The sequence below is a fragment of the Macaca fascicularis genome, chromosome 7 (assembly GCF_037993035.2).
Source record: "Macaca fascicularis isolate 582-1 chromosome 7, T2T-MFA8v1.1".
NCBI classification, from domain to species: Eukaryota; Metazoa; Chordata; class Mammalia; order Primates; family Cercopithecidae; genus Macaca; species Macaca fascicularis.
This window is the reverse complement of record NC_088381.1, coordinates 117,924,344-117,939,527: the sequence shown is the minus strand read 5'-3', so window position 1 is coordinate 117,939,527 and position 15,184 is coordinate 117,924,344. Positions and strand designations below refer to the sequence as shown.

General features: G+C 45.1%; 1 long non-coding RNA gene across 1 annotated transcript; it reads left to right on the top strand.

The window, feature by feature from the left end:
- The first annotated feature begins 1,585 nt into the window (after positions 1 to 1,585).
- Positions 1,586 to 9,002, top strand: LOC123574520 (uncharacterized). Its single transcript, XR_010588469.2, has 4 exons — positions 1,586 to 1,800; positions 7,716 to 8,079; positions 8,263 to 8,331; positions 8,809 to 9,002. It is a non-coding gene; the product is annotated as an uncharacterized lncRNA (long non-coding RNA).
- Positions 9,003 to 15,184: the final 6,182 nt, after the last annotated feature.

Genomic DNA, 15,184 nt, shown 5'->3' with positions numbered 1-15,184 from the left:
GGAGTGCAGTGGTGCGATCTCGGGTCACTGCAAGCTCCGCCCCCCGGGTTCACGCCATTCTCCTGCCTCAGCCTCCCAAGTAGCTGGGACTACAAGCGCCCACCACCACGCCCGGCTAGTTTTTTGTATTTTTTTAGTAGAGACGGGGTTTCACGGTGTTAGCCAGGATGGTCTCGATCTCCTGACCTTGTGATCTGCCCGCCTCAGCCTCCCAAAGTGCTAGGATTACAGGCGTGAGCCACCGCGCCCAGCCTGCTGCTTACTCCTGACTGTGAGGTTGCTAACATAAGAAGCAAGAGTAATTTGGATTTGCGCTTCTTGGTAAAAACCCCTTTCCATTAACCTGTAAAACTCTAGAGGGCAGGGGATCTCGCATTGAATCTTGTGGTCTTGTGAAAATACCTGGAAAATAGTAGGCATTCTCCAATGATTGTTGGATTAATGTCATTGCTTAAAAAAATAACAAAAACAAAAACAAAGTCACTCTCTCAGCTCAGAATGGTGTATTTGCAAGTGTTTAGGTCAAACATGTGTTGAGAAATTGCACATACACCGTGTACATCTCATGTCATCAGGAACTTACGTTACCAGACCACTTGTTTCGCCCGCTATCTTATCATCTGTATTGAGCAGACTAATACCTAGCAAACCACATGAGCCTTCAGGAGGTCTGTAGACTGAGAAGGGCATTTGAGATAAAGAAATCCCACAGAGTTCTAAAACCAAAATGAAAAGTATAAAGATGATTGTCCTGTGAAGTGGCCCCAAGCCTCAGACCCATCACCATCTACCTCTGGCCTCACTTGGGGGCCAATGAAGATGCTCAGCACAGAACCTCTTATCTGTGGTTGTGACTTCCTGGCTGGCCAGACCTGAAGGAGGTGGAGGAAGAAGTGCTGTGGTGAGTCCTGTGACTCAGAGGAAAGCAGCCAGGACATGACGCCCAGCACAACCGCCTGAGGTGGCTGCAGGGAGGTGGCCTAGGGACAGATGAAGCTGCAGTGGCGACCACCTCCCCTGCAGAAGGAGCTTTCTTATCCCTCCTCATCCAAACACACTCCAACTTAAAAAATCATTATGCATAACTCTGAAAGCAGCTCTATGCTGTACCTGTGTGTGTCCTACCAGATTTCTTTGTTCCTGGGGGAAAACAGCAATAAACATCACATTCCTTTGCTGCTGCTTAAAAGTTAAGAAAAGTTGCAGTCAAACCATCTATTAACAGATAAATTTAAGAACGGTGTGAGTTCCTGCCAGCTGCTGCTGATGGGTTTTCCAGAAGGGAATGCTATGCCGGCAAGGCAGTGATTAAGTGTGATGACAACTACCAATTTAGTGAAGGGTCAGTGGTTTTCTTGTATATTTATTTATTTTTATTTTATTTTATTTTATTTCATTTCATTTTATTTTTGAGACAGAGTCTTGCTCTGTCGCCCAGGCTAGAGTGCAGTGGCGTGATCTCAGCTCACTGCAACCTCTGCTTCCCGGGTTCAAGTGATTCTTCTGCCTCAGCCTCCTGAGTAGCTGCGATAACAGGCACGTGCTACCACGCCCAGCTAGTTTTTTGCATTTTTAGTAGAGACAGGGTTTCACTGTGTTAGCCAGGATAGTCTCGATCTCCTGACCTCGTGATCCGCCCGCCTTGGCCTCCCAAAATGGTGGGATTACAGGCATGAACCACCACACCTAGCCATTATTTATTTATTTTTGAATATTGAAACCCTCTGATTACTTACTTGAAATAATACCAAATAGCAGCATTATGGTAATGGCAAGAATTCAACCACTTCCTGGCAAGTAGTAAGTATACTTCATTTTATTCTAATTTTCTCAAGTTTAGAAGTTACTTAGAAGTAAACTCTAAGTTCGGTCCACCCAGGTCTAAGGAAATCTTCCTTAGTGTCTTAGTTTGCTAATCCCAAGACGGTCTCTGGGAACACTCTGAGCAATGAGACCAAGGCCCTGCCCCCCAGGCCATCTGCTGTCACCAAGCCAGGGCACCCGGCCTAGAGGGCTACATGTGGGTCGTAATGAGCCATCTGGCTGCCTGGCAGAAGGCATCCACGGGCAGGTGTCTGAGACGCTACTGACATTACCACCGACCTTTGCCAAGAAGCAGGTTTGGTTTTATCCAGAATGGCCCAGCGTGGTGGTGAGAATGCATCTTCCTGGTCCAGGACACTTTCAGGAACCAGACTGAAAATTCTCACCCTCAACATTGAATTTTTGCCTTAGCAGTAGGGTCTACACTTTCCCTGGGTTGTTCTGGGACTTCATTCTGACCATTTTCCTCCCCATCTGGAACAAAGCGGGTCTCTACATACCTTCATATCCTTCCATGTGTCCTGACCAGTCACAGGGGCAGTGTCAAGGCGTGGCTCCTGGAGGTTTTCTTTGTTTATTGGGGTTCTTCGGAGAAACAGAACTAGTAGGAGGTGTGTGTGTGTGTGTGTGTTTGTGTGTGTGTGGTGTGTATGTAAATAAAAGGAAATTTATTATGAGGAATTGGCTTCTGGGGTCATAGAGGTCGAGAAGTCCTGTGATCTGCCATCTGCCAGCTGGAGACCCAGGAAAACTAGTGATATTATAATACAACCCAAGTTGGAAAGCCTGGGAACCAGGAGAGCGGATGGATGAGATCTCAGTGGAGGACTGGAGTTCAGTGCTGCGATCATGGCTCACCACATAAAATGTCCCAGGTCAAGCAGTGAGGCCAGAAAAAAGGGGTAAATTCCTCCTTCCTCTACCTTTTGTTTTATTTAGGCCCTCAAAGGATTGGGTGATGCCCACTCACATTGGGGAAGGCAAGCAACCTGACTGTGTCCACCCATACAAATGCTGATTCCATCTGGAAACATCCTCCAAGACACACCCAGAAACAAGGTGTTACCTGGGCACCTCAGGCCAGTCAGGTTGACACATACAATTAACCATCACAACTTTGTTTTTAAAATAGAAGTGCAATTTAGGCTGGGCTTAGTGTTCACACCTATAATCCCAGCACTTTGGGAGGCTGAAGCAGGCGGATCACCTGAGCTCAGGGGTTCGAGATCAGCTTGGCCAACGTGGTGAAAACCCATCTCTACTAAAAATACAAAAATTAGCCAGGTGTGGAGGTGCAGGCCTATAGTCCCAGCTAGTCAGGAGGCTGAGGCAGGATAATTGATTGAACCCAGGAGACAGAGGTTGCAGTGAGCCGAGATTGAGCCACTGAACTCCAGCCTGGGTGATAGAGTGAGACTCTGTGTCACAAAAAAAAAAAAAAAAAAAAAGTGCAATTTAAATCAAAAGAGTTTAATATACAACAAATACCGATGTAGCTTTACATAAAGTCCTTTAGCCATTCCTTGCTCCCAAACAAAATGCCACTCGCAAGAGTTTCCTATATAGAAATTCTATTGTCACCACTCATCTGCTGTGACACGTGTCACAAATAGTTTCTGATATAGTATCAGAGTACATACATTATTTACCTTTGGCCTGGCAGGCACAGTGGCTCATGCCTGTAATCTCAGCACTTTGGGAGGCTAAGGAGGGTGGATCGTCTGAACCCAGGAGTTCAAGAGCAGCATGGGCAACATAGTAAAACCCTGTCTCTACAAAAAATACAAAAATTAACTGGACATGGTGGCTCATGCCAATAGTCCCACCTGCTCTGGAGGCTGAGGTGAGAAGATCCCTTGAACCCGGGAAGTAGAGACTATGGTGAGCCATGATCGCACCACTTCGCTCCAGCCTGGGCAACACAGTAAGACCATGTCTCAAAAAAATTATTTACCTTTAAAAACTAAATTATAGCTCAAAGTGATTGGTGTTACAGGGTACCTCTCTGTTACTTGGGTTTAAATTTGTTTCTAGAATGGGAAAGGAGACAGTGTGAGAGCTTGTAGCCTGGCTACACTCCTGAGGAGAGCCAGGGAGAGTGCTCTGCTGGCACCATCTGAGCCCGCTGTCATCAGGGCTTATTGGGAGCAGTGGACAGACAGAGGGAGAAGGAAGGTGAGGACTGCCGATCCATGGTGCTGTAGTAGGCTGTTACACAGCGGCAGAGAAAGTGGATTCTAAGGCTTTAGAGAGCCAGAGCCTTCCTTCTCCCTCCAACAACGGACGTCACCAAGTATAATTTATCCTAAATCCACCAAGTGGATTGAGGCTTTTAAGATATAAGGACCTCCTTTGGGTTCTTCCTATTTGGGGGCAGAATATTAGAGCACACCCAGACCAGTCCTGCGGCCAGGACTCTACCCAGACTATAGCCTGAAGGTTCAATTTGCTTGGTCTAAGGAATTTTTTTTTTATGTTTTTGTTTTTTAAAAATAGAGTTGGGGTTTTGCTATGTTGCCCAGCCTGGTCTTGAACTCCTGGTCTCAAGTGATCCTCTCATCTCAGCCTCCCAGTATTGGGATTACAGGCATGAGCCACCATGCCCGGCCTAAGGAATTGTAAAAATTAAGTGCCATCATTTTAAAATTAGGAAAATTCAGGTAAAATTGAGATTCCTGATTTCTTCCAAGAATCACAAGTTTCACCGTGTTTGGCAACACTAGACTGTGTTCCTACACAACAGCAGCGGGTAAGAGCACACGGTGGGTGAGCACACAGCACCCCCTCCTCTGCTCACTGCACCCCAACACTCACCCATGCAGCCCCACCCCACTTGCTTGGAGTGTCCTGCAGGCGAGGGGCCACTGTGTCACTCCCACCACAGAGCCCCACTCTCCTGTTCTCTCTGCGACTCAGAGGACGTCTTGACCCGTGTTTCCTGGACAGAAGTTAGCCCTGGGAGCCACAGTTTATTCCTTCCTTCGCCCCTACACAAACGCAAAAGCCTACTCCCCATTTACTAAGCCAAAGAATGTCAGGATTGAATGTTTTGAAAGAAGAGTTAAAGACAGCTTTAGCCCTGGCATTCCACAGCTCCTTATTAACACAGAGACTTTTCATAACTCTGAGACAGCTGGAGACACGTTTTTGTGAATTCAAAACTCCTGTGAAGGACGCTGGCCTCAAGGGTGCGGGGGAGGCTGGTCAGGATTCCTAATGTGCTCTTGGACTCAGGGCAGGTGCAGCTGGTGTTCTAGACCACAGCACAATGGCAAGAAGGCCCGAGACCCTCTGGAGCAAGTCAGGGTCCAGCCACCACTGGCCCCAGGTGAGCCCAAGATGCAGGCTTCAGTGTCAAATTAGCCGAGAAACAGACAGGACCCAGGGCCTGAGCACACAGACAGCCCCACGCACGTGGGATCACACACTGATTCGCTCATGGGAGCTGACTGTGAGGGCTGACATTGCCTTTGGACTGAATTGTATGGGATGTGCTAAAAGAGGCTTTGGAGTCAGAAAATGTTAGAGCCCAGCAAGGCACTCTAGAAAGCATCTGTTCCAGGGTCCCCAACAGTGACTGCTCTTGAGAATCTTCTAAACACTTCCAAAGTACAGATTCCGGCCAGGCGTGGTGGCTCACGCCTGTAATCCCAGCTACTTGGGAGGCTGAGGTGGGAGAATTGCTTGAACCTGGGAGGCGGAGGTTGCAGTGAGCCGAGATTGTGCCACTGCACTCCAGCCTGGGTGACAGAGTGAGACTCTGTCTCAAAAAACAAACAAAAAACAAAATATAGATTCCTAGGTTCCAGCTACCCCTGCCCCAACACACACACACATATGCACATATGCACACACATGGATTCTCATGAGCATCCAGGTTTGGGAACCACTGATATAGTCCAAACCTTTCCATTCAGTTTCTCAAGTACAGTACTAGGTTCAGTGACATTTCCAAGGCCACATCGCTGGTTTCGTGGGACTGGGATTACAGTACAAGTTTCTTGACTACAACCCAGGGCTTTTTCTACTACATGCTATGTGTCTCCTGGATGTATCATAAAGGAGGCTGCTGATGTGCCCCAGGGATTTCTGGATGTGGAGAGAGGGTAAGAAGCATAGTCTTTGTGCTTGTAAACCAAGGTCATTTTCCCCAATATTGGCCTCAGTCTCAAGTCTCTCTGGGCAAGAGATTCTGCCTCTAGCTCTACAATTACTGCAGTTTCCCTTGTTTTTTGAGAGGAGATGAAAAGTACTGTACATGTGTGTGGAGACTTCTATGTGCCTCAGTTTACCTCTAAAATGGAGAGAGTGACCAACACCCTTCTACCTTCTTCCTTGGGGCTCTGCAGATTGACCACAAAGAGATTGACCACACAGATTGATTGACCTGTGAAACCCCAAGGCAGGAAAAGAAACTTTCTGTGCCCACACAGGTGTTCTTTTTTTTTTTTTTTTTTTTTTTTTTTGAGACGGAGTCTCGCTCTTTTGCCCAGGCTGGAGTGCAGTGGCGCTGTCTCGGCTCACTGCAAGCTCCGCCTCCCGGGTTGACGCCATTCTCCTGCCTCAGCCTCTTGAGTAGCTGGGACTACAGGCGCCCACCAACATGGCCAGCTAATTTTTTGTATTTTTAGTAGAGACGGGGTTTCACTGTGTTAACCAGGATGGTCTCGATCTCCTGACCTCGTGATCCACCTGCCTTGGCCTCCCAAAGTGCTGGGATTACAGGCGTGAGCCACCGCGCCCGGCCACAGAGGTATTCTTAAAGTCAGGGTTGCTCTTGGCACACATATCAATAATCCTGATGTCTAGGTACCGTTGCAGATCCTTTGGCTCCCCTCTACCCATTCCAGGAAAGACTGCCTGTCTTCTCCTAGTTTCTTGAGGGCTGATGAAATATTTCCTGAATGTGATCTCAGATGGAATCCCAGTTTTGAGGGACCAAACAAGATTTTTCTTTTTTTTTCCCTTTTTTTTTTTTTTTTGAGATGGAGTCTGGCTCTGTCGCCCAGGCTGGAATGCAGTGGCGCGATCTCGGCTCACTGCAAGCTCCGCCTCCCGGGTTCACGCCATTCTCCTGCCTCAGCCTCCCCAGTACCTGGGACTACAGGCGCCCGCCATCACGCCTGGCTAATTTTTCTATTTTTAGTAGAGATGGGTTTTCACCGTGTTAGCCAGGACGGTCTCGATCTCCTGACCTTGTGATTCGCCCACTTTGGCCTCCCAAAGTGCTGGGATTACAGGCGTGAGCCACCGTGCCTGGCCAAGATTTTTAAAAAATTAAATACTACTATTAAATAGCTGGTATTGAGTTATTGCTAAGTGCCAGGCATTATGCGAAACACTTTACATGCATTATGGCATTTAATCCTCACCACAACCCTAGTGAAATAAATATCAATATAATTAAAAGTATAAATATAAGTGAAGTGTTATAATAGTCTCATTTTACAGATGTGGAAAATGAGGCTCAGAAAAGTTAACGTGCCCAAGATCACACAGCTGCTAAATGACAGAGCCACAATTCAACCCACAGAGTCATCTCTGGAAGCAAAGTTCCAGTAAAGGGATTGATGACTGGTCACCGTCGTCACGAACCTGACCTTTCCTGCAGCACTGCCTGGTACTTTCCCAGTACAGTGTTCTGCCCCGACACAGCCAAGGCCAAGGGCAGTGTAGGCACAGCAGCCGTGACTCTCTGCTGGGAGGTTAACAGCTCCATCAGTTCAGGGACTGCCTGACCCAGCCTGACCAAATTAGAGCAAGTAATGGGTGTGACATAATTTGACATGTACATTGTTAATTGAACCCAGTGGGAGATGATTTTAAATAGAGGCGAATACCACGCTGTGAACTATTTGGGTTATGAAGCTCTTATTCTCTTATGCTTGCAGGAGAAAGAATTGTGCCATGAAAAATGGAAAACTCCCGAGAAGCTGTTCCAGCGTCAGGAGAGCAGCAGACAAGCTGGACTGGGGAAGATTCTTCCTGGAAGTTTCGGAGATGTCACTCTCATTTCCTAGCATCTGACCCCCAAATCCTCTCAAAGCCCAAATCAAGAACCACAGACTCTAGTCATCTTTCCCCCAGAGACTTCCTAACTGGGGGACCGGAAACCCCAATTACAAAGCCTGCCCTGTAAGACGGCAAAACAGGCACCGCTTCAAGTCCCCAAATGCAGCCCTCACAGCAGTCTCCCTTTCTGAGGTTCGGAGAACCAAGAGCCCACCCCAGGTCCTCGCTGAGGGACTCATGCAGGTGCAGTCTCTCTGGGCGTCACCCTATGCCCAACTCCTAGGCCTGTTCCCTCCTCACGATCAAAACTTACCTGTCCTATTTCCCGTGCCCTCCTACTTGCTTCCTGACCTTCACGAAGAGTACGAGTGCCGCATGTGCTAGTGCCACCGATCCTAATGGCTTATGATGTGTTTATCCTCTCAGGCAAGACCTGCAGAGTGTGCGACACATACCAGCACCCAAGAAATGTCTACCGAGGAATTAATGAATGAGGTAAGTTGAATGAGTGAAGCAAAGGTTTTTCAGGAAATCCCGCGCCTTACTGCAAACCAGTAAGCCTAATACTGGGTTTCAGGCTACTGAAAATGACATTTGAGAGCAATAGACCTTTTGGGAGCAATTTGCCTTTTAAAAAATTAAAGTCCTTTAAATAACATTACCTGGTGAGGATGACCAGGAAAAACATAGGGCATAGGGCGGCCTCCCCACAGGCATTTTTCTTCTTTTCTCTTTCCTAGCAGGGTCCCATACTTCCCAGCCATGCTGTTGGCAGGGATTCACATAGTCACAATTCTCTGGGTAGACCTTGGGAGGTTTAAGCCAACCAGTGACCCCCATCATCCTAGCCCCAGAGATTGGCTTAGGGATAGTGACCCAAAGCAGGCCAATGCAAGGTGACTTTGCCAGGGGCTTCTGGGAAAGAAGTTTCCTTTCTCTGAGGAAACGTGAATGAGAACATCCATAACGCAGGTGGTGTCTGGCAGCCATCTTGTGATCATCTGGCAAGACAGCCCAAGAATAAAGCCGCCACCATGGTAGACTAAGAAGACACAGGGAGACACTGGGTCTTCATTGACTCGACCAGCTGCACATGAGGCCTTACCTGAAGCCCACGTGACCTCTGCACTTCTCACTTACATGACAGAATAAAGCTCTTTTTTGTTTAGACCAAATAAACACATAATGCAATTACATAATCCCTTGATTCCTTTTTATGACTGAGCTCAGAGACTGTATTTTGTCATTTTAAATCACCTTTATCTTACAGTTTATTTAACTGAAACAAATAAACAAACCAAAACACGCCAGTTTTTCACTCCTCTGTCAAAGCCTTTCCAAGATTCCTAAGCTTGTGATGTCCTGGGTGAATGAAGAAGTAAGAGAGTTTTCAACAAAATAGAAGCTTATTTCTCTCTCATATAAAAGAAGGCTGGAGTCTGGCTGGTGTGGGAGCTACAGCGTCATCAAAGTTCTATCTTTTCGTCCTGCCATCCTTAGTATACGGTTTTCATCTTCAAGATCATGTCATAAGCTATGAGGATGCAAAGGTATAAGAATGACATATGAACTTTGAGGACTCAGTGTGGGGGAAGGTGAGAGGGGGTGAGGGATAAGAGACTACATATCGGGTACAGTGTACACTGCTCGGTTGACAGGTGCACTAAAATCTCAGAAATCACCACTAAAGAACCTATCCATGTAATCAAAAACCACCTATACCCAAAAACTATTGAAATAAAACTAAAAATTAATTTAAAAACAAAAACAAAAACAAAAAGCAGATAACTTCATGGTCCAATGTGGCAGCTAGAGCTCCAATCATCACGTTAATCTCCTTGTTCCAGAAAGGCATGGGAGGAAAGGAGAAGGAGAAAAAGGAGTGTGTCAGTAGTCTATACCTCTTTAGGAGTCCACAGAAGACTACCCAACAACTTCTGCTTATGTCTCACTGGCCTTCAGGCTGCAAATGTGGCTTCCAAGTGTAGTCTTTCAGCTGAGCATACTGCCACCCAGATTAAAATCTGGGTTATGTGACTAAGGAAAAAGAGGAGACTGGATACTGGATAGGCAACTAGCAGCCTCTGCCCCACCCTACTTAACAAACTGGTCCAGCTTCTGTGTTCAGATCTGATGCTTGGTGCCTGTGTCTCCAAGGAGACCCCATGATTCAAGCTGCAATTACTCTCTCCACAGGCCCTTAACAAGGAAAGCCGGATTTTTTCCCTCCTGAGGATCCTTTGACCAGCATCTTCGGATTTTTTTCAGTTAGAAGTATTCACTAAGAGCCTGTTGTTTTGTTTTGTTTGTTTGTTTTTGTTTTTATGTTTTTTTAATGACCACATCAGTCTTTCATTAGCATCTTTGCTTTGATTTATCTTATTGCATAGTTGAATTTCTTCTCTGCCATATTCCAGCCAGACCCCATTCATACTCACCCATCTTTGTTCACAAGTCTTTCCCTAAAACTATGTTTTGTGCAACATGGGTCCACTCTTCCATAGTTAGTTTCTCACTTCCCTCTGGCATTAACTTTCTCAATCTGGTGGATAAGGCACTTGTGGCCCAGGGTAACAAGAACTGTGGTTGGTTGGCAACAGCAGCTGAGTGGGGCTGGTCTTCTCTGAATCATGAAGGACAGGGAATTATTTTGCCTGGAGACAGGTGACTGGGTGAGGCTAGGGTGATGATTTCTTTTTCAGCTCTCTCAAGGCCTTCTGGCCCCTTATTGTACATTTCAGGCCCCATAGAGAGTGCTGCAAGCCTCTAATAGTAATTCACAGGCACAAACAAGGCAAAATCAAACAATAGTAATGAAGCAAATTATTGTCTCACTAGAGGCAAAACATCTGCCCCTCCCCACCTCACTTGCACAAAAGCAGAAAAAAAAATTAAATCAATGTCGAAGAATGCTAACAAAACATGTTACCTCGACTCTTCGTATAAAGAATACCTTTTAGAAATATCTAGTTGTTTCATTTACTTGAATGTTCCCGTTTTTATTTTAATTATAAACTGAGAGCTATTATAAATCATAATTTTACATTCTATTATGCATTTTCAAATGGAAACATCCTTAGGCAAACGTGAACAATTATCTCCAAATGTTATTTTTTTTTAAGTTATAATCTTCAGAGGAACAACTAAATTATACTTTAAATCACTGGTTTAAAACTAAACCTCGCCAGGCACAGGGGCTCATGCCTGTAATCACAGCATTTTGGGAGGCCAAGGCAGGCAGATCACTTGAGGTCAGGAGTTCAAGGCCAGCCTGGCCAACATGGTGAAATGCTGTCTCTACTAAAAATACAAAAAATTAGCCCAGTATGGTGGCACACACCTGTAATCCCAGCTAATCACGAGGCTGAGGCAGGAGAATCACTTGAACCCAGGAGGTGGAGGTAGCAGTGAGCCGAAATCACACCACTGCACTTCAGCCTGGGTGACAGAGCAAGACTCCATCTCAAATAAATAAATAAATAAAACATAAAATTATGAGACCTGATATTATGGGCTTAACCAAGAGGGCTTGCCATTGGATTTTTAAAGTTTTTAAAAATTGATATAATCATCCCTTTTATTAGAGATATTCATATATTTTTAAACCAAATGATTGTGATAATGCACATTTTAGGGTCACAGGCATTCATTATCTTAATGGCCTAATGATAAATGGTACAAAGGTTTGAGACCTAAGAGACCTTTACTGTATTGAGAGGGCAGGTGAAGAAATTCCAAAGGGAGGTATTAGCGTATTTCCTCTCTGCTTTTCAATCTCCAACAACAGACAGTAACATCATAGTTCTGAACATTCTCCATATATTATTTGGATTAAACAGAGCCTTATTTTCCAGGGAAAACAGGCAGCATGAATTTTAAAAGGTGCATTTTGCTGATAAGCCAATCTGTACCCAAATGTCACACCACATTCACTCTGATAAGATCCTTCAAGAAACTAGGAATGACTCCATTCCCCTGGAAAGCACAGTCACAAGCATCCAAGGCCATTGGGAGAACTGGATGGATATCAAGGGATGTGTCTTTTTGGAGCTGGAGAGGATATACTGAGGAGGGCAGACCCTAAAGCAGACAGGATCTATCTCAGACAGGTCATTTGAAAGAGAACTTACAGAGGAATGGCATCCTCCTTTGTCTTTGGGTAGACCAGCCAGGTCTCTGGCAGCCCTACTGCCTGGGCTCCTTTCCAGGGCTGAAGCACCCCTACGAGCAGTTGAACAGCATGACTCTGGCAGCGAAGAAACCCTTGATGGGCCTCTGAGGCTGGGGAGCCTGACTAGTACCTCACTGTCCTTGGAGACATTGTCCTTGTTGTTGCCTTAAGAGCTTTCCTTTGTTTTTTCCCTCCCAGTATGCCACAGTTTGATTTTCTCCCTGCTTTCCACAATAGCATTCTGCACAGAGGATCGTGAGCCACAAAGCTAGGGGGACCATGTGTAACAACTTATACAAAGAGCATGGTCCTGTAAAACTAGCTGGGTGATGTTGGGCAAGTCACTTAACTTCTCTGTGTCTCTGTTGTCACAATTGGAAAATGGAGATTATAACAGCACTCACCTCCCGGAACTGATGAGTAAATACTGCCTAGCTGATAGAGCTGCATAAAAGTTAGCTATGACTACAAGGACAGGTGAGCAGTTTCTTCTACTGTACTTTCTCCCTGGATTTACATTTCACTAAAACACACATTTGCCTCTCCAAACACAGGACCAAGATCCTAAAAATGAATTGTCTCACTTGGAATTCTTTAATTGGTCTTGGAATTCTTTAATTCTGTCCATAGTTCTTGAGATATCAAAATCTGTGGCCTGGTGTGGTGGCTTATGCCTGTAATCCCAGAACTTTGGGAGGCCTAGGTGGGCAGATCACTTGAGGTCAGGAATTCTGAGACCAGCCTGGCCAACTTGGTGAAACCCTGTCTCTACTAAAAATAGAAAAATTAACCGGGCATGGTGGCACACACCTGTAATCCTAGTTACTCAGAAGGCTGTGGCAGTAGAATTACTTGAACCTGGGAGATGGAGGTTGCAGTGAGCCGAGATTGTGCCACTGCACTGCAGCCTGAGCAACAGAGCGAGATTCCGTCTCAAAAAAAAAAAAAAAAAAAAAAAAAGGTGTGTGTGTGTGTGTGTGTGTGTGTGTGTGTGTGTGTAGATTCTTTTAGTCACACAAAGTCTATGCTGATTTGGTTAAATGTTAATCTAATGGTGAAGGCTAAATAGCATTTGTTAACTGTTAGCACACTGGGTTCAGGAACATGTGGATAAAATGTAACTACGTTATCTTGGTTCAAATTCCTTTTTTGTGACCGACTGTTGTCTCAATGAACCTTTGCCGAGTTTTTGTTTGTTTTTTTCTTGGTTACAGCAGAGAGTAAAATAAGTACATCCAGACTTTCTCATATGGAGATACATTGATGCCAAATTAGGTCTGTAGAGGCCTCATTTTGGCTTCTCTGGTCACTGTGCAGACGCATTTTCATGCACATTGAAGACAGTCCATTAGTTCTTGGCTAGGAGAATTAAGTTTTCAAAGCTGCTATCTCTAACAAGCCTCCCCTTTCTTATGCACAAAACCTCACTGAAGGTGAGAGGCTCTTCTCCATTTATGGAGAAGAGGGGCAAGCTCCATCTGCAGTTGCCCCACTGTAGCCCTGACAATCATCATTCCCAGGAGGCTTCTGGACTCTGATTTGGATCAATCATTAAGTTCCAGCATACAACCCAGATTAAAATCTCTCCTTCCCAGGAGGAAAGCATTTTTAACCTCAAAATTATATAGTGAGGCCTTCAAAAAGTAATTTGCAAACTTCTTTGCCTCTGGAGAGGATACATCCATTCTCATCTGAAATTTTCCCTCAGTGCCTTCTGTGTTGCATTGACTGAGCTTCTGAGCTCTCGCGATGCAGCTGAAAAGGAAACAAAGAAGTTTTGCTCCTATCTGTTTCAGTGAAAACGTAAGCCAGAATGTTGTGGGTTGAGTCAGATTCTCAATGGGATCTTTAGATGGTGGGGTTCCTGGGAGGAAAATTCTGCAGATTTATTCTGGAGTACCTAGCCAGGACTCCTTGACCTCAGTGTGCTCTCTGAGCAGAGCCTCCTTCACGTGGAGAGGTGAACATTGTAGTGAAGGGTGTTGAAGTGCTAAGGATCAATATTCACTAGCAACCAGGATTTTGGAACATGGTTACCATGGTAACATTGTCAGCCCCAAATGACTGTCATGAGGTGAAAAAAAATTCTCTTAAAATAAATGAAACCAGAAAAAGTATATTTATAAACCTCTTACCAAACACCTATCTGTTCACAAAGTAGAACATGTTCTTTAAGCTATACATACTCAAAGACTGGGGGAAATTCATGACACAGAATTTTTCTTGAATTAAGAGAATTGTTAACAATTTTTCACCCCCAAAATATGGTCTGTAAAAATAACTGATATGAATTTTTTAAAAATGAAAATAGTTTCTAAGGAATTATGGGCTTGTACACTTAGATATTATGCAGCCATGACGTTAAAATTCTGCACTAAACTGCCAATCGCTTATTTGCAATTGGTAAAACAATACTTGATTGGGACTAAAAGCTCAAATTTTCTTCTGTCTAAGTTGTACAGATTATTTCTATAAGGCTCAGTAAATAAGGTGCCATAATATTCATTGTACCATGAGAAAAAGATGTTGGCCACACATTAGACAAAACCCCTTGGGAAAGGTTTTTGCCTTGCTCTCGCGAAACTCCATCCTTTGCTTGTCCCTCCTTACTAAGAGAACCACAGTTTTATTTAGAGCAGCAATGTGCCCAAGCAAAAATACTCCATTTCATAACCTCCCTTGCAGTGAGAGGTGGCCATATGCTATAGTCCCAGCCAGTAATACATAGACAGAAATCCCTGAGAAGGATATTGTTGGGAGACATTTCTCCATGTTCTCACACATTTCTGTATTTGTTTTGTTTTGTTTTGTTTTTGAGACAGAGTCTCACTTTGTCACCCAGGTTGGAATGCAGTAGCGTGATCTCAGCTCACTGCAAGCTCCACCTCCCGGGTTCACGCCATTCTCCTGCCTCAGCCTCCGGAGTAGCTGGGACTACAGGCGCATGCCACCACACGGGGCTAATTTTTTGTATTTTTAGTAGAGACGGGGTTTCACCGTGTTAGCCAGGATGGTATCGATCTTCTGACCTCGTGATCCACCCACCTCGGCCTCCCAAAGTGCTGGAATTACAGGCCTGAGCCACTGCGCCCGGCCACATTTCTGTATATCTTGCAAGCAGACACACTGGCTGCCTTTTATTTGATCATATTTTCCAAGGATGTTGGTATAGCATGT